General features: G+C 40.0%; 1 long non-coding RNA gene across 1 annotated transcript; it reads left to right on the forward strand.

The window, feature by feature from the left end:
- Positions 1-2,840: 2,840 nt before the first annotated feature.
- LOC138843066 (uncharacterized) lies at positions 2,841-19,447 on the forward strand. The gene is made up of 3 exons (XR_007909278.2): positions 2,841-2,966; positions 7,453-7,544; positions 19,179-19,447. It is a non-coding gene; the product is annotated as an uncharacterized lncRNA (long non-coding RNA).
- Positions 19,448-20,003: the final 556 nt, after the last annotated feature.

Here is a 20,003-nt window from a genome sequence, read left to right on the forward strand (position 1 = left end):
CATTTTGAATGGTTACATACCATTATAGAAAATGAAATTTCTTTCTTTCAATCATTTAAGCATTCACTTACTCAGGCACTCTTGAGTTATTTCTTAATTTTAGCTGCTATAAGTTAGTAGCAAAATTATCACCTGAACTGCCTGAATAAGGATGAATAAACAAACTTTATATGACCTCAGAATAGAATAGTGACAATCGTTCATCATGCTGGTGACCACAAATGCTAATTACAGGAGACTGCTAATCTCAATGACTCATAGGTATATAATGCCATTTAGTATCTCATTCACCTACTCATTCAGTAAGTGTTTGTTTAATATAAGGGATAATAAGCCTGGTTGTAGACACATGGGAATGCTTGGATGAACAAGATGTGACATTCTGAGATTCAAGAAGCTTATATTCTGCTGGAGGCGAAGAAACAATGAACATGTGCACAACCAAGAGAGCTGATCTGCGTAGTGCTTTGAATAGAATGAATAGAGTGACATAATAGGTTTTAGTGGCAGAGATGTTGCCACACCATGGTCAAACTCTTTGACAGAGTGGCCTTTTGCTGATGCTTGAAAAATCAAGTCGTTTAAGGAACAGGAGAGAATGGAAAGAGAAAACAGCAAGTAAAAATGCTCCAGGTAGTAAGAATCTTGAGATAGATAAAAGAACCAGGAGAATTTCAATAGAGCTGACGTGCAGCAAGAGGTCGTGCATGAACTGGCTTGGAGAAGCAGACTTTCAGGTTTGTGGAGTCTCCTTGACTATTCAGTGCTGGATTTTGTTATAATTAAAGGCAAAAGTCTTGAAACAATTCTTATTGAATCGATGTGAATCAGGCCACTCTGTGAGAAAAGGACTATGGGGAGAATAGAAGCCATTTTGTTTCTTTAAAAATTTATTTATTTATTTATTTGAAAGAGTTACAGAGAGGCAGAGGCAGTGAGACACACACACACACACACACAGAGGTCCTCCAAGCACTGCTTCACTCCCCAAATGGCCCCAATGAACAGAGCTGGGGTGATCTGAAACCAGGAGCCAGGAGCTTCTTCAGGGTCTCCCACATGGGTGCAGGGTCCCAAGAATTTGGACCATCTTCTACTGCTTTCCTAGGCATATTGGCAGGAGCTGGATTGGACTGGAACCAGTGCCGAACACTGTAGGTGGAGGCTTTACCCACTACACTACAATGTTGGCCCTCGAAGCTATTTTATTTTAATGGATATTTTAATGGACATTTCAGGAGTACAAACAAGAAAAAGATAAGGTGTGGGCAGAGAATGTAGAGGTAAGTGCACATTTTGAGATATGTTTTGGCAACAGAGGTAACTAGAATTGTTGATTGATTGGAGATGAGGATGAGGAAGAAAGGTTAGGAAATTATGCATAAACCTTTCACTCCAGTTGTTGAGCTCTTGGTGGAGTAGTTTATTGTAAAGAGAGAGCCTGGAGAGAGAACATATTTTGAATATACATTAAATTGTGATCCCACAGCTGCAATTAAATGGGCAAATTAACACAGAGACTTTGAGCTTGGAGATTTAACTCTGGATGACATTTAAAGTCAGACTGAATGAAATCTCCTAGGGAATGAATGTGGAAACAGACCATAGGGCATTCCAGAATGTAGAAAGCAGATTAAGAAGAGGCAGCTGCAAAGGAGATGGAGAAAGGGCCATTAAAAACGTAGAAAATGGGGCCAGCACTGTGGTGTAGTGGGTAAAGATGCCACCTGAAGTACTGGTATCCCATATGGGTGCCGTTTCCAGACATGGCTGCTCCTCTTCTGACCCAGCTCTCTGCTATGGCCTGGGAAAGCAGTAGAAGATGGCCCAGATCCTTGGGCCCCTGCAGCCACATGGGAGACCTGGACGGAGCTGGCTCCTGACTTCGGATCAGCTCAGCTCTGGCTGTAGCGGTCAATTGGGGAGTGAACCAGCGGATGGAAGACCTTTCTCTCTCTGCCTCTCCTTCTCTCTCTGTGTAACTCTGACTTTCAATTAATAAATTGTTATTTTAAAAAAGGTAGAAAAAACAACTTGTGCTAGTATTGTGATGTAGCAGGTGAAGTCACTGCCTGTGACACCAACATCTCATATGGGTGCTGACTTATGTCCTGGCTGCTTCATTTCTGATCCAACTCACGCTAAGAGCCTGGGCAAAGGAGCAGAAGCAGATGACCCACGTGTTTGGGCCACTGCCACCCATGTGGGAGACCTGAGTGAAAGCTCCTGGCTCCCAGTTTCAGTCTAGCCAAACCCCTGCCATCTTGCGAGTAAACCAGTGGATGGAAGTTCTCCCTCTGCCTGTCTGTCTCTCCATGTCTGTAATTCTTGAATTTTAAATAAATAAATAGATAAATATTAAGAAAGGCCAACCAGGGCTGGTGCTGTGGCATAGCAGGTAAAGTCGCTGCCTACAGTGCTGGCATCCCATATGGGCGCTGGTTCGAGACCTGGCTGCTCCACTTCCGATCCCGCTCTCTCCTATGGCCTGGGAAAGCAGTAGAAGATGGTCCATGTCCTTGGGCCCTTGCACCCATGTGAGGGGACCTGGAAGAAGCTCTTGGCTCCTGGCTTCGGATCAGCACAGCTCAGGCCATTGCGGCCATCTGGGGAGTGAACCAGCAGATGGAATACCTTTCTCTCTCTCTCTCTCTCTCTCTCTCTCTCTGTGTGTGTGTGTGTGTGTGTCTCTTCATCTCTCTCTGTGTAACTATGACTTTAAAGTAAAATAAATAAATCTTTAAAAAAGAAAAGTTCAGCCACTGTGATATCATAGAAGGGAGGGAAGGAAGGAGAGAATTTCCAGAGTAAAGGAGTGGTGAACAATGACAAATGGAACTGAATGAAATGAAGATGGGCTCATGTTCATGAATTTGGCAGCAAATGGATTCACTATGGAAAAAAATCTTAGCTGTGAACAGTGACTAGGAAATTTCTTTTTCTGGCATGAGGGAGATACACATAAGGTAAACCATTTCTTGGTGTAGCACATATGAAATCTATGTACAATATATTTGAATAAGCCTTTGAGTATAAGCCAATACTTGAATGCATGGTTGAGTGATAGGAAACCGGGGATTTCTCCCAGGCAGCTGCTCTGGGAGATTTGACATCCCTGAGAGTTTAAAGGTCCCAAATGAGTACTTCTACTCATTTCTCTTGTATTACTTCGTAGAATGTGACTACAAAGCCTCCTTTTATTCTCAGAGACCATAGTGTGTCCTATCTGTGGTTGGAGTTTGCTGGGCTTTGGTAAGACCTCTCACCCTGTGAGACCTCCGCTTCCATGGAGCCAGAATGCCTTTAGAGAAAGTCTGTCCTCCTCCAATGTGAGCAGATTTTCTTAACTGAACCATCACGGGGTCATTTACACACTGTGGAAAATACTAAAGCAAACAGAAGTTGTTCAGAGGTAGACATAGAGTCTACTACAACTAATGAGAGAAAAATATATATTTCTAACTGACAAAACAATCAGCACAAATGAAGAATTTTAAAATAATCAGAAAACCAAATCTAGAAATACACATAAGAAATAACATTGTTATTGCCTTGGGTTTATTTCATCCATATAAAATGACATCCATTACAATATTTAATAATAAAGTTCACCACAAGAATGTGTCAAAGGGCAGGCCCTGTGTCGTAGTGGGTGAAGCTGCTGCCCGCAGTGCCGGCATCCCACGTGGGCACTGATTTGAGTCCTGGTTGCACCACTTGTGATTCAGCTCTCTGCTATGGCCTGGGAAAGCAATGGAAGATGGCCCAAGTCCTTGGGCCCCTGCACTCTTGTGAGAGACCGGGAGGAAGCTCCTGACCCCTGGCTTCAGACTGGTGCAGCTCCAGGTCTTGGGAGTGAACCAGCATATGGAAGTCCTCTCTCTCTCTGCCTCTGCATTTGCTTCTCTGTGACTCTGCATGTCAAATAAATAAATAAATCTTTTTTTAAATATTAAAGGAAAAATCCATATGATCATCTCAATGGATACCAAAGAACAACAAAAAAGTTAATTAAAATTTAACTTTAGACATTGTGAGTTTTAGTCCAGTCCATGAGATGCCAGTCAGACTTGCAGCTAGGAGTGACTATGTGACCGTGTTCTTACTAATGGAGTGTGAACAGAAGTGATACTAGTACCTCTGGGTAATGACCTAGTCTTCCAATCCTCCTCCTCCTCCTCTCTCTCTAGCTTCTGTTCCAACCAAACCAACTATATACTCAATTTTGTTCTTTACTTAAAAAAAAAAAAAACAGTACATTTACTTCTGAAAGACAGAGAGGAGGAAGAGCGAGAGAGAGAGAGAGAAAGAGAGAGAGAGTGAGCAAGAGAGAATCTTCCATTCCCTGGTTCACTCCTCAAATGGCCACACCAGCCTGTTTGGCCAAGCCGAAGCCAGGAGCCAGGATTTTGTGTGCTTGTTCCTGCTGCTAATTAAATATAGTGCTATTTGATTGAGACAAATTCTTACCAATCTAAGAAATTAAGGTACAATTTTGAAAATTTGAGTCCATTTAACCCTCATGTTATACTTAATTGAAGAGATTTAATAACTATTTGTATTCCCAGTAGAAGAAAACTAGCCTGAAGTCCTTGGAAGCCAGAGATAGAATGTCAGGAGCACAGAGGGCTTTTTATTCAGCTTTCCTGAACTCAAATCTTACATTTTTATAACACACAACAGGCATATAACATAAATCCTTTATTTTTTGACATTCTTAAACTAAATTATAAAAAGATCCTATTTCAAGATAGGATATTCTTTCATAATTGATTTGGAATTTATATGTGCAAAATATGAGCTGCTTCTCTATTTCTAGAATCAATTAAGCTGCAATCACTTATAGTATAATTACAGCAGAAAACAATATTGTTTTGACCGCTTTCCATACCAAAAACATGATGCAATAGATGATTGCAAAGAAGTTCTACCAGTTATAAGTCCATTTATGTTGTTTAAAAACCATTTTATAATTGGGACATTTATAGAAAAATTTTAAGGCTGGGTTTTTTTAACTTTTATTTAATGAATATAAATTTCCAAAGTACAGCTTATGGATTATAATGGCTTCCCCCCCCCATAACTTCCCTCCCACCCACAACGTCCCCTTTCCCTCTCCCTCCCCCCTTCCATTCACATCAAGATCCATTTTCAATTCTCTCTATATACAGAAGATCAGTTTAGCATATATCAAGTAAAGATTTCAACAGTTTGCACCCACATAGAAACACAAAGTGAAAAATACTGTTTCAGTACTAGTTATAGCATTAAATCACACTGTACAGCACATTAAGGACAGAGATCCTACATGAGGAGTAAGTGCACAGTGACTCCTGTTGTTGACTTCACAAATTGACACTCTTGTTTATGGCATCAGTAATCCCCCTAGGCTCTTGTCATGAGCTGCCAAGGCTATGGAAGTCCCCTGAGTTCACCGACTCTGATCATATTTAGACAAGGTCGTAGTCAAAGTAGAAGTTCTCTCCTCCCTTCAGAGAAAGGTACATCCTTCTTTGATGACCCGTTCTTTCCACTGGGATCTCACTCGCAGAGATCTTTCATTTAGGTTTTTTTTTTTTCCCCAGAGTGTCTTGGCTTTCCATGCCTGAAATACTCTCATGGGCTTTTCAGCCGGATCCACATGCCTTAAGGGCTGATTCTGAGGCCAGAGTGCTGTTTAGGACATCTGCCATTCTATGGGTCTGCTGTGTATCTCGCTTCCCATGTTGGATCGTTCTCTTCCTTTTTTATTCTATCAGCTAGTATTTGCAGACACTAGTCTTGTTTATGTGATCCCTTTGGCTCTTAGTCCTATCATTATGATCAATTGTGAACAGAAATTGATCACTGGGACTAGTGAGATGGCATTGGTACATGCCACCTTGATGGGATTGAATTGGAATCCCCTGGTATGTTTCTAACTCTACCGTTTGAGATAAGTCATCTTGAGCATGTCCCAAATTGCACATCTCTTCCCTCTCTTATTCCCACTCTTATATTTAACAGCGATCACTTTTCAATTAAGCTTCAACACTTGAGAATAACTGTGTATTGATTACAGTATTCAACCAACCAAAAGTATTAAGTAGAACAAACAAAAAAATACTAAGAGGGATAACATATTAAGTTGTTCATCAACAGTCAGGGCAAGGGCTAATCAAGTCAAGGGTGGGTATTTTTAAATATGTGACTCCATAAAGTTCATGTAACACAGCATTCTGAACAAATTTTCATGAATTTTAAAATTTTCACACCAAAATAAAATCTTTTGATTCCATTTTCTTTTTTTAAAATTTATTTGACAGATAGACAGTGAGAGAGACAGAGAGAAAGGTCTTCCTTCCATTGGTTCACCCCCAAAGCTACAGTCGGAGTTATGCCTTTCCAAAGCCAGGAGCCAGGTGCTTCCTCCTGGTCTCCTAAGTGGGTGCAGGCACCCAGGCACTTAAGCCATCCTCCACTACCTTCCCAGGCCACAGCAGAGAGCTGGACTGGAAGAGAAGCAACCATTTTATTACAAACTTCTAAATAGTATTGCTTATCTGAGAAGGATAGAGAGCACACGTGCCAGATAAAGTGAATTCTCCTCCCATCTCTTCTTTACTCCCCAAGACCCGCAACAGCCAGGGCAGTGCTGGGGCCAAAGCTAGAAATCAAGAGCAATCCAGGGCTCACATGTGGGTAGCAGGAATCCGATTCATTGAGCCATTACCATTGCCACTCATGGTCTGTATTGGCAGGAAGCTGCCATCAGGAGCCAGAACTGGGAATCAGAGCCAGGTACTCCAATGGAGATTGTGGGTATCCAAACCAGCATCTTAACTGCTAGGCTAAGCACCTGCTCCTCCCCAAACTGTTTGGAACACCCTTGTATCATTACTGCTAGATTCCATTTAGACCATGGGTTCCTAACAGAGCAAAGGTATCTGAAATGAGCAGGAACTCGAGGGGACTTCACCATATGGTAATGCATTAGGTAATGTCAGAGTGGGCAGCCAAGAATGAGTTATGTGGAGGATAGATCAAAACTTGGCTCAGTAAAACTTTTCAGTAATGAAGTAAATATAGTCATGAGAATAAAAACTACACATGGAGATAAGTAACACAACACACACCAACAAATATGTATTGAACATCTATCTACTTTATGTACTTGGGTTACATTAGTCAACAAAACAAATATTCAAGCTCCTTTGAATTTATATGCTAGGGGGATGAAGGTTTTGCCTTTGTGAGGATCTCAGTCAAATGAGTAACACAGGAAAGATGAAGAATTAACGAGTATCTGATACAAAGAAATTTGTCTTAGAATTCGTTTTAGTAATTATTGTCAGGAGTGACAGATGAAGAGAATAATAACTGTTATGTTGTGGGATAAGAATTCAGTTTAAAAAAAGTCACTGATCATGTTGTGCATGTGTTATGTCACATTGTGGAAAATACCAAGCACAGAAGTACTCAAAACAGCAGGATCAGCAGTGATGACCTGTAACTTCAGGAAGATACCAAGTGTGCATTGCAAGGGCTGACAGCCAGCATTCCAGGTACTGATGTCCTTCTCTCCCCCATCCCACTAAGCAACACCCCACTAAGGCACAGTCTATACTTCAGAAGCAGAGGGGCCAACTGAAGTTTGGGTCAGGTCTTATACATCTTGTTTTCTACATACCAGAGAAATGTGGAATATTCTAGTGTGGTATGTTTTGTACTAGAGAAATTTTTTTAAACAGGAATATCTGTCAATAACTGGTGAGTTTCTCAAACAAACTCATGCTTTATTTCAATTTGCTTCTTACATAGAACTATGGAAACATCGGCTCTATATCCAGTGATAAATAGTAGTAGTAGTAGTAGTAGTAGTAGTAGTAATGTTAGAAGTGAAGAAAGGGATGTTTGCCAACAAGAGCCACATTCCCTCCCCCCGCCTCCAGCTGGATGATGACAATAGCATACTTACCTGCTTGTTGCTCAGTATTTTGCAGTGAGGCCATTCATTGTGGCTTAGTAGGTAAAGGTACTGCCTGAAATGCTGCCATCTCAGATGATTATTGGTTTGAGTTCCAGCTGCTCCATTTCAATCCAACTCCTTGTTAATGCACCTAGGAAAGCCTGGGAGATGGCCCAAGTACTTGTAGCCTCCCATTTGGGTGACATGGGTGGAATTCCAGGTTCCTGGGTTCAACCTGGCCCAACCCCAGCCATTATGGTTGTTTTGGGAGTGAACCAGCATCAATTTCTCTCTCTCTCTCTCTCACCCTCTCTCTCTCTCTCTCGTGTGTGTGCTCTTGCTCTCGTGTGCTCTTGCTCTCGCTCTCTCTCCTTCTCATTAACTCTACCTTTCCAATAAATAAATAATTCTAAAAACATGTGTCTGGCAGTGCTGTCACTGCTTATTCAGAGCCATATCCTGCATTACCCTCTGTCTGTATTCTTTGCTACAGGAGGATCCAGAAGGATATTTTCCATATAGCACAACTGAGTATCCTGTAATTAGGAAGAGTTTCTATCCAAAGGCATCACAGATGTATGAATGAGAAATAGAGTCTAGGAATGACATAAACCAAATTTCAAATGTTTTAGACTTGGTATAAAGTACATTGGTAGTTTCAATACATCGTCTCTTAGGTTCTTTTAATAATTTTATTAAGCCATTTACAAAAACTCAATATTATTATTAATATGTTGCTGGGAAAGTCTTTTATAGATAGATAGATAGATAGATAGATTCTGCAAGTGAACTAATTATTAAGCAATGCATTAATGTTGAAAGTGTGTGTGTGTGTGTGTTTGTGTAGGGTGGTAGATGGCAGATGGACATGAGGAGAGGAGCTTCTAGCTTACTACCAGGAATGAAGGATGCACTACTACTTTTTTTCTTTTTTAAACTTGTTTCCTTTCCAGAAAGCCCTGGCATCGGAATCCTAGGAGATTTCCTAGTTCCATTTAGTTTGGGGCCTTTCCTGCTCTAGAGTTGCCAGATATTGTTGTCTGACAAATCTTTGAACCTGAACTGAGCCAGAAAATTAGGGCCCTGGAAGCACAGGCCTGATGAAGGAACTGATTCAATAAAATCTGGCTGTGAGTCCAAGTGGCACAGTCTCAGCCAGCTCAGAAGGGCCAGGTGGGTGATTTTTGCCAATGCATAAAATCCTCTCAAGCTACAAGCTCGAAATAGCAAATTTTGAGCAGATATTTTGGATGAAGAATGGCTCAAATAATTTTATAAACAAAGGATGAATACCAGCAATAATCACGTCTTACAGTTATACAGCACCTGGCATCTTTTAAATGTATTTATATATAGGTTTCTCTGTGCAGCTAGAGCAGTTGTACATTATGGCATTATGCCAAGGAGGATTTTCCTGACTGAAGTGCATATAATCTATATACACAGAACACATAGGGTTTGACTGGTTCCACTTCATTTTAAGCAAGAAGAATCAGAAATTAAATACAATTAGAACATATTCAGAACAAAAGATGACACAGTGAAATGGAAATTAATGGAATTAGAAAACATGAGTTCTATTATTATTATTAGCATGACTAATGATTTTAATTTTTTTAAAAACTGTGTTTAGTTAAATCAGTACTGTACCCAGGAGTCCAGGCCAAGATCAGTGCAGGAGCCTCAAAACTATTGCTTGGGAAATCTACATGCTGTCCACAGAGGCATCCAGATACTGTCAGTTGGTTGTGCAGTTATGCAGTTTGTGTATCCAACAACCCTGACTTGCCCCAAACAGTAGAGTTAGAAACATACCAGGGGATTCCAATTCAATCCCATCAAGGTGACATGTACCAATGCCATCTCACTAGTCCCAGTGATCAATTTCTGTTCATAATAGATCAGAATGATAGGACTAACAGCCAAAGGGATCACATAAATAAGACTAGTGTCTGCAACTACCAACTGATAGAATTAAAAAGGGAGAGAACGATCCAACATGGGAAGCGAGATATACAGCAGACTCATAGAATGGCAGATGTCCTAAACAGTACTCTGGCCTCAGAATCAGCCCTTAAGGCATGTGGATCCGGCTGAAAAGCCCATGAGAGTATTTCAGGCATGGAAAGCCAAGACACTCTGGCAAAAAAAAAAAAAAAAAAAAAAATGACCTAAATGAAAGATCTCTGCGAATGAGATCTCAGTGAAAAGAACAGGTCATCAAAGAAGGAGGTACCTTTCTCTGAAGGGAGGAGAGAACTTCCACTTTGACTATGACCTTGTCTAAATAAGATTAAAGCCGGTGAACTCAAAAGGCTTCCATAGCCTTGGCAGCTCATGACAAGAGCCTAGGGTGATTACTGATGCCATAAACAAGAGTGTCAATTTGTTAAGTCAACAACAGGAGTCACTGTGCACTTACTCCTCATGTAGGATCTCTGTCCTTAATGTGCTGTACAGTGATTTAATGCTATAACTAGTACTGAAACAGTATTTTTCACTTTGTGTTTCTATGTGGGTGCAAACTGTTGAAATCTTTACTTAATATATGCTAAACTGATCTTCTGTATATAGAGAGAATTGAAAATGGATCTTGATGTGAATGGAAGGGGGGAGGGAGAGGGAAAGGGGAGGGTTGTGGGTAGGAGGGAAGTTATGGGGGGGGGAAGCCATTATAATCCATAAGCTGTACTTTGGAAATGTATATTCATTAAATAAAAGTTAAAAGAAAAACTGTGTTTACTTAAATCAGTACTGTACCCAGTAGTCCAGGCCAAGATCAGTGCAGGAGCCTCAAAACTGTTGCTTGGAAAATCTAGATGCTGTCCACAGAGGCATCCAGATACTGTCGGTAGGTTGTGCAGTTATGCAGTTTGTTTATCCAACAACCCTGAGGGGAATCAGGCACATGTGCAAGCGGGCAGGCTTGAGCTATAGAAAGAGGACTGTGGATTGGGCTTAACTCATCAAATCAGTGTTCCTGTCTTGGGAGGCGAAAGGAGGCTGGGAGATGTTTGATGGACTCCTTTCAACTTCCTCCTCTCAGAGAGAGACTGGAACTTTTCTCCACAACAGAGGTGTGAAATGTAAATGGTACACTGCTTTAGCAACCATATTTACTTAGTAATGATCCATAATTGTTTTCTTTTTTTAAAAGATTTATTTATTTATTTGAAATTCAGAGTTACATAGAGAAAGGAGAGGCAGAGAAAGAGAGAGAGAGAGAGAGAGAGAGAGAGAGAGAGGTCTTTCATCTAATGGTTCACTCCCCAGACGGCCGCAGCGGCCAGAGCTGTGCCGATCCGAAGCCAGGAGCCAGGAGCTTCTTCCAGGTCTCCCACATGGATACAGGGGCCCAAGGACTTGGGCCATCTTCTACTGCTTTCCTGGGCCACAGCAGAGAGCTGGACAGGAAGTGGAGCAGCCAGGACTAGAACCGGCACCCATATGGGATACCGGCACCTCAGGCCAGGGTGTTAACCCACTGCGCCACAGCACTGGTGCCCATAATTGTTTTCTTGACTGTCCTTGTTTTGCCATATGATCATTAGTTCTCATGTGTCAATTTCAAGAATTATGCTTGAATTAATGCTCTACACAGCAGGGACCCAGATTCAGTTGCTTCAGTTATGAAGTATTATTTGTCTTCAAGTCGTAAATCTGGATGGCGTTGCAGCACAGAGGAGGCCATGCCATGCAACTGGATCCACCACTTTGTTGTGTCTAGGAATTCCAACCTTTGTTTTTTTTTTAGATACTGCCATTTCCCCTAGGTAATTGACTTTAATTTACTAATGATCTTTGTAAACCTAGAAATGGGTTTTAATCTACAGCATTTCCCAACTTACCTCATCAGTGTAAAAAAAGGCTACAAGATTGGGATTATGTTTTAGATAACAAATTATTTTTCTTCAAAACAGAACTAGAAGTCAAATTGTGTCATATATACTTGCAAACTATTCTTCAGCCTTTTGGATATTATGAAACAATTTGTAAATACTGTAAAAAATTCTATTTTAACTTTATTGTCAGAGAATACACTGAACAGTTAAAAAATTATTCAAGAAGACAGAAAAGAGGGAGAGGAGAGAGAGGCATTATCTGTAATATCTTCAATGCTTAGAGCTGAGCCAGGCAAAACCTGGGAGCTGGCAACTCAAACCAGGTCTCTCACATAGATAGAAGGAACTCAACTATTTGAGCCATCACCTACGGCTTCTCAAAGTCTGTATTGGCAGGAAGCTGGATTCAAAAGCAGAGCTGAGAATCCTATCCAGGCAATCAGTATTGGATGTGAATATCTTTACCTACTAGGCCAAATGTCCATCCTGACACATATAACAGTTTTTTCAAGATTATAGTGAGTTAAAAGTTCTTGTATGAGTCACAAAATTACATGATATTATAATTTGAAGATATATGTTATACAGAAAAAAGCTGAGTTAAATATTTATATGTCTCAGACATTTCCTAATTCAATTTTTTCCCAAGAAGACAGTGCAGTCACGAATTACTTGATGCCTTTCCATAATAATAGCCTATATTTTCTATATTCTATAAATACATTTGTATTTTGATGTGACTTTTTAAGCTATAATTGAGGACCAAATTTTATTGCATGTTCCAGGCAATCTGCAGTATTTTTTTCTCTACTTTTTGACAAACTTTAATAACAAATTGGGTTTTTGAGTCAGTATGCACTATAACTATTCTTTTACATTTACATTTACATGTGACTGCCAGTTTCTGTTGCCTTTCTCTATTAGTGCATTTTGGATATGAGAGGAATAGCTAAAAAATGTTTGGTCCCAAATATTCTAACTTTGGCACTGGTTGGAGACTCAACCCTAATCTAAGTAGTGGCCAGCATGGCTATCACAAAACCTTTCGAGTTGAGTCCAAGGATATTCAAAAGAACAGACAGGTGGTTCTCATTTGCTACAGACACAATTAGCAACATGTTTGTGGTTTCATAACAAATATTTCCTGAAAATGCACAGAATATCACACATTGTTCTAGTATTTTCCACATGCATAACCATCTGATATGCATAATAATGCTTTGAGATAGCCATTGTTGCTAATTAACCCCATTTTATAGCAGTGACATGGAGCTTCTAAGAGGCAAAGTAACTTGCAGGGTAACTTAGTATGTGGTGAAGCCAGGATGCAAGCTATACAATTCAATGAGGAAAGAGAGGAAGAGATGGGAAGAAGGAGGAAGAGAGAGAAGAAAGAAAGAAAGAGAAAGAAAAATATATCAAGGCCATACAGGTTGGAAAGAAAGAAGAAAAAAAAATTTATTTGCTGATGACATGATCCTATATACGAAATTTCCAAGGAATTCAAGGGAAAGGAAACTGCTAAAGCAAGTAAGTGGATCTATCAAAATTGCAAGACACATGAGCAGTATAAAATTTATTTTATTTCTTTATCTAGTTGTAAAACATCTAAAAATGAAACTAAGAAGATAATTTCATTTCCATAGCATAAAAATTTATGAATAAATTCAGCAAAAGAAGTGCAATATGTACATGGAAAACTACAAAATATTGCTAAGAGAAATTAAAAAGTCATAAAGTGATGTAGAAAATTCTTCAGTCCTCATGGGTTGGAATGCCCAGCATTGTCAAGATGTCAATTCTATCAAAATTGATTACAAATTCAACATTATCTCTATCAAAAAACTAACCGATTTTGTTGTTGTGAAAGTGGATAAGTTGATCCGAATAGATTTAGAAATATCAAATATGTAGAATAACTAGAATACTTAGGGAAAAGAGCAAATTTCGAGGACTTATGCTACCAAATCTCAAAGGTATCATGTAACCACGGCACGGTACTACACAATGTAGTGCTGGCACAGAGACAGACACAAATATCACTGGCATACAGCTGAAAGTCAATGTAAAGTTTAATTTATTATCGTGTGATTTCTGACAGTTATCAATAAAATATAATAAGTAAGGGACCAAGTTTCTTTTCTAAAATTCTTTGTGGATATTGAGTGGCTCCAACTTCATTTGCTGTAAAGATTATTCTTTCCCTAAATCTAAAATCACTTCAAAATTAAAAAAAAAAAAAAGAAAAAAGTCACTTTTCAGATCTTGTCTCTCTCTGTTATCCACAGATGTTTGAGGTCAGGCACTGTGGGACGTGTTCAAATCTCCAGATACCCTCTGACCTTCCTTTCTCAATGCTGTGCTGGGAGGCTGTCACAGTAACATTAAGCAGAGAGCTTTCACAGCTTGTTTATGTGCTGGTGGTAAGGGGAGAAGGGAATACTGATGTCGAGGAAGAGAGGGGATGATTGCAGGAGCAGGTTTTAAGTGTGGGAGGCAGATGGAATCCAATGCACAAGTGAAAGCCTTGTCGCTAGAGAGCAGCACCCGCAGCCCACCCTCTGTAATGGTGGGGAAGCCAACGTGAGTAGACGAGAACCTCAAGGAAACACGTGCTGGGAGGGATGAGGTCATTCTTCCTTGGTATCATTTTATTCAGTGAAAGAAGAGGTCAGGTCATCAGCTATAAATGTGTTGATGATCTGAGAAAAAAGAAGAAGGTGTGAACGTGCCTTCCTGGAGAATGGAACAGGCAATGGACTGTAGAGACGAAGAAAGATTGCTGTGCCCTGGTGAATTACTTAAGGTTTGCCATCGTAAATTTAAAGGGCGCGCAGTCAGCACAATTGTATATAAATAAAATGCTCATAAAGCAGGTAGGATTTGTGTATCCAGGCCTGAGGTTTTGCCCCTCCAATGTGATGGAGAGAAAAGGGAGCGAGGGAATTGAAGTTGTGTGCAAGGGGTGGTCGTTATGAAAGGCGTGGAACCCAAGCTCAGTAACAGGAGAACGAAGAAAGAGGTAGACCTTGAAAAAATTGTTGAATCAGGCAATGTGGCATTTATAGCTTGAAAAATCCTCTCAATATCATTACCTAGAAATTCAGGAAAAGATAAACATTTTTAAGCGCAAAATGTTTCTCACAGGAAGTATAGCCAATTCAGAGGCCAAAAGCTGAAACATGAGTGGAAACGAGAGTGGTAAGCTACTAGGAAGCCAGGGCATTCTAGGAGGCTTCTGTGGCTACTTATCCACCTCTGCAGCTATTTGTATAACATAGAGCCTCCAGTTTGAACAGCCGTATTTGGGGAGAGAAGACAAGGCACAGCAGAGGTGAAACTGAGGCCACTACATGAATATGTGTATAAATATATATATATATATATAAATGTAAATACATATAAATGTATATTATATAGTGGGATGAAAATTCCCCAATACAGTTAAATATCATTTTTTAAAAAAATTTATACTGTGTTTGCCTTCTTCTCATTAATCATCAGTGCTTTTTCTTAAACATTTATTTATTTGAAAGTCAGAGTTACACAGAGAGAGGAGAGGCAGAGAGAGAGAAAAACTTTTTTAATCCACTGGTTCACTCCCCAACTGGCCACAATGGCCAGAGCTGCACCGATCTGAAGCGAGGAGCCAGGAGCTTCCTTCCGGGTCTCCCACACGGGTGCAGGGGCCCATGGGGTTGGATCATCTTCTACTGCTTTCCCAAGCACAGCAGAGAGCTGGATCAGAAGTGGAACAGCTGGGACTGGAACTGGCACCCATATGGGATGCTGTCACTGAAGGCAGAGGCTTTACCTGCTATGTCACAGGGCCAGCCCCTACATATTATTATTATTATTATTTTTGACAGGCAGAGTGGACAGTGAGAGAGAGAGACAGAGAGAAAGGTCTTCCTTTGCCGTTGGTTCACCCTCCAATGGCCGCCGCGATGCAGCCAGCGCACTGCGCTCATCCGAAGGCAGGAGCCAGGTGCCTCTCCTGGTCTCCCATGGGGTGCAGGGCCCAAGTACTTGGGCCATCCTCCACTGCCTTCCCAAGCCACAGCAGAGAGCTGGCCTGGAAGAGGGACAACCGGGACAGAATCTGGTGCCCCGACCGGGCCTAGAACCCTGTGTGCCGGCGCTGCAAGGCGGAGGATTAGCCTATTGAGCCATGGCGCCAGCCCCCTACATATTATTTTTGAGACATCATCCTAAGATTTATTGGCTCAATAAAACACAAAAATCAGATATAGAAAAATAGAGGGAGGCAGGAAAACTCTTAAAGTAGTCCTATGATTCCTGATTCCTTGTATTTACTTCCTTGTGGGATAACCTGTGCCCACTGAGGTTTCTTTATATACATATGTGTGTATATGTTTATATATATATGTATATATATATATGTATATATATAGGGCCGGCGCTGCGGCTCACTAGGCTAATCCTCCGCCTAGCGGCGCCGGCACACCGGGTTCTAGTCCCGGTTGGGGCGCCGGATTCTGTCCCGGTTGCCCCTCTTCCAGGCCAGCTCTCTGCTGTGGCCAGGGAGTGCAGTGGAGGATGGCCCAGGTGCTTGGGCCCTGTACCCCATGGGAGACCAGGAGAAGTACCTGGCTCCTGGCTCCTGCCATCGGATCAGCGCGGTGCACCGGCTGCATCGCGCCGGCCGCGGCGGCCATTGGAGGGTGAACCAACGGCAAAGGAAGACCTTTCTCTCTGTCTCTCTCTCTCACTGTCCACTCTGCCTGTCAAAAAAATAAAATAAAAAAAAATATATGTATGTGTATATATATATATATATATATAAACATGATCCATCAATTTTGCCTAACAGGTTTATAGACTATGTATAGGCACTTATAGGAGCATTTTCAAATGTATTTGGAATATTCACCAAGGAAGGCCATATTATAGATTATAAAACAAGTCTGTAAATTTTAAAGAAAGAGACATACAGAATATACTTTCTATTCATTTATTTATTTATTTATTTATTGCCCAGGCAGAGTTAGACAGTGAGAGAGAGAGAGAGAGCTATAGACAGTGAGAGGGAGATAGAGAGAAAGGTCTTCCTTCCGTTGGTTCACTCCCCAATGACTGCCATGGCCAGCACTGCGCTGATCCGAAGCCAGGAGCTGGGTACTTCCTCCTGGTCTCCCATGTGGGTGCAGGGACTCAAGCACTTGGGCCATCCTCCACTGCCTTCCCAGGCCACAGCAGAGAGCTGGACTGGAAGAGGAGCACCCGGGACAGAATTCAGTGCCCCAACCAAGACTAGAACCCCTTAGTGCCAGCGCCACAGGTGGAGGACTAGCCTAGTGAGCCATGGCGCCAGCCTATACTTTTCTATTTATAATGACAATAAATTTGAAATCAATGACAACAGATTATCTATACATCTCTAAGTACCTGGAAATGAAGAAGAAATTACACAATCATTGTGTGTGTGTATATATATATATATATATATTCATGCTAATGAGTTTTAAAAAGCAAATTAAATTCAAAGTACATATTAAAAATGATAGCACTGAAAGTAGATAGCAATGAGATAGAAATTAGACAAATAATTGGAAAATCAATGAATCAAGTTAAATTTGAAATAATAGTATAATTGTTAAATATCTAGCAAGATTTGCTTTACAAAGGAGAGAGAACTTAAGAATACTAAGAATGAATAAACATATTTATATACTTGAAAAAGACAAGAAAGTGATTTGTCAACAATGTTATGTTAATGAATTTCGCAGCATATTTGAAATGGCAAAATCAAATAAACAACACCAATTCTCTAAATCAATACAAGAAGAATTATAAAGTGTGGCTAGCCTTATATATTTAAAGAAAATAAACATTTCTCTCAAAGAAAACATCAAATCTAAATTATTTCACAAGTGTGTTCTATCAGATGTTGGAGAAATAAACTACCGATTTTGAGTAACCTATTCCAGGAAATAGAAGAGGATATAATTTCAATTCATTTTATACCAAGTCTTAACATGTGAAACCAAAGATATTACAGACAAAATTACAAATCAATATACCTTGTGAACATAGATACATTCTTAATAATAATACTAGCAAATTAAACCCAGCAGAATGATAGTACATCATAAACAACTAGAGTTTATCCCATGAACTTAAGGTTGGGAGTTTGCTCATCATTGAAAATGATCACCTTAATAGAATAAAGGAGAAGAACCTCGGGATCATTTCAGTAATAGACCCTGGATAGTTTATAGCTTCGAAATGTCCATGTAAATAAAAGTATCTGCAGCCTTTCAGAGTTTGGGGTCCCCAGTGTGGATCAGAGCAGAGAATGGTTGAGTTAGCAAGCCTCCTGTTACTACGACAAATGTTTGCTATTGCAATTGTTTGTTACTATGTTTTCCCCTAGAATAGAGCCAGAAGATGCTGAGACGTTTATCAGAAGAACCGTTTTTGAGCCAAAAATATGAATTGGTTCTTGGAAGTCTGCTTCAAAAATAACTCTGTGATCAACAATCTTTCTGATAATCTTTTTTATTTCTTTCCAAGTTAAGAGCAATTGATGTCTCTGTAACTCTAAATGTAAGGAAGATTTTTAGCAATGGAAACTACAAACAGCCTCCTTTTCATTTGCTTCCTCTGAAGAAGTGATTCTGAAGTGAAAGCCAGAAACTAGCGTTTGTCTCATTTTCATGAAACATTTTCACTGGAGTAAAATTAACACAAAAGGATGTCAAATAGCAACTCTGTCTGTGACTCTGACTTAAATGAATATGTTGTTCGCTTGACATCTAACACTGAATTCCACTAGTCCTCACACCATTCTCCATTTAAAAAGACAATGTCTGACTGTTTCTTGGAGTGATGGCAAATTCCACTTGGACACCTGCATGCCAGATGTGTGTAGCTACACATGCACCCTGCTATTCTGCCTGCAATATTTACCGCAAACTACTTTTCCTCTTTGGCTGAATTGAGAAGTAGAGCCATCAGAAAGCACAGCAACTCTTACACATTTTTTTTCCTCATTACTCTTTTATCTTGTCGTTCATATGTTTTCAGTTTTCTTTCTAACTCTGTTTTACACAACAGTTCTTATTCCAAATCCACAAGTCATTTCTTTTTTTTTTTTCTTGTTTAAAAAAAATATTGAGCATTGGGGATTAATTGTGGTATTTTAAATTTGTTTTTATTTTTCATTGTAGACAATGACAAATGGAAGTGTAGTATGCCTCATTTTTCTGTTGGGTCAACCTAGATGAGAGAAGAAATAGACTTTTGATGTTCTGATAAAACTATTCCAAATCTATTGAAAACATTAGACCACATCTATATTTAAACATTGTCAAATAAAAACAATCGCTTTTTCATGTTCAATGAGGGATTGTTCTTTCTCACAGGTCTGTGCTCCAAGCTGGAAAGGAAAGTCATACAACAGATGGACATTAAAGATGGGAAGATCAAAGAGTGACATCACTGAGCGCAAGCTCTCATAGTGGAGGACCAGGTGGAGAGCAGAAGGATAAAATTAATATGATGTTTGCTGCTACCAGCAGGCAAGAAGACCAGAGCAAACGCAGCTACATGTGCAGAACTCCTCATCAGCTGGTGCTAGTTTGCCAGGATTATCCCCAGCAGCTTGCTTAAATCCATCTCATATAATATTACCATGCCGACCCACGGTTGTCCTTGTATCAGATCAATGTGTTATGTTTTAAATGAGCTGTGAGGCATATGTCAAAGGTATTTAGACAGTAGTGCTAGGTAAGTTCCTTATAGGTTCTGAAGGAATAACTTTAGCACTATGTAATTCCTTAGGCTTCATTTTAAACACAAAATATTTAATTTATTATTTATAAAATAACAACACTTATTGAACACAATTTTTAGGCACTAACCTAAGCACTTTACATGCATTAGTCACTTAAGGCTCACAATATTCACACTGGGCATTAATGTTATACGCATTTTGAAGATAAGGGGAAGAAAAGTAAGATTAAGATGTTAAATAAGGTCCTGAGGTAACCCAGCTAAGAAATTGAGGCATTGAAATCCAGCTGTCTGATTGTGGAATTCTCACAATTGTGCTTGGAGGATTTGGATTGCTGTTATAATTCAATGAGATTTATCTTATTCCAAGCAAGTTTTCCTTATTTTTTTTAAAGATTTACTTATTTATTTGAAAGGCAGAATTACAGAGAGAGAGGGCCAGAGAGAGAAAGAGA

This window comes from Oryctolagus cuniculus, chromosome 8 (genome assembly GCF_964237555.1).
Source record: "Oryctolagus cuniculus chromosome 8, mOryCun1.1, whole genome shotgun sequence".
NCBI lineage: Eukaryota > Metazoa > Chordata > Mammalia > Lagomorpha > Leporidae > Oryctolagus > Oryctolagus cuniculus.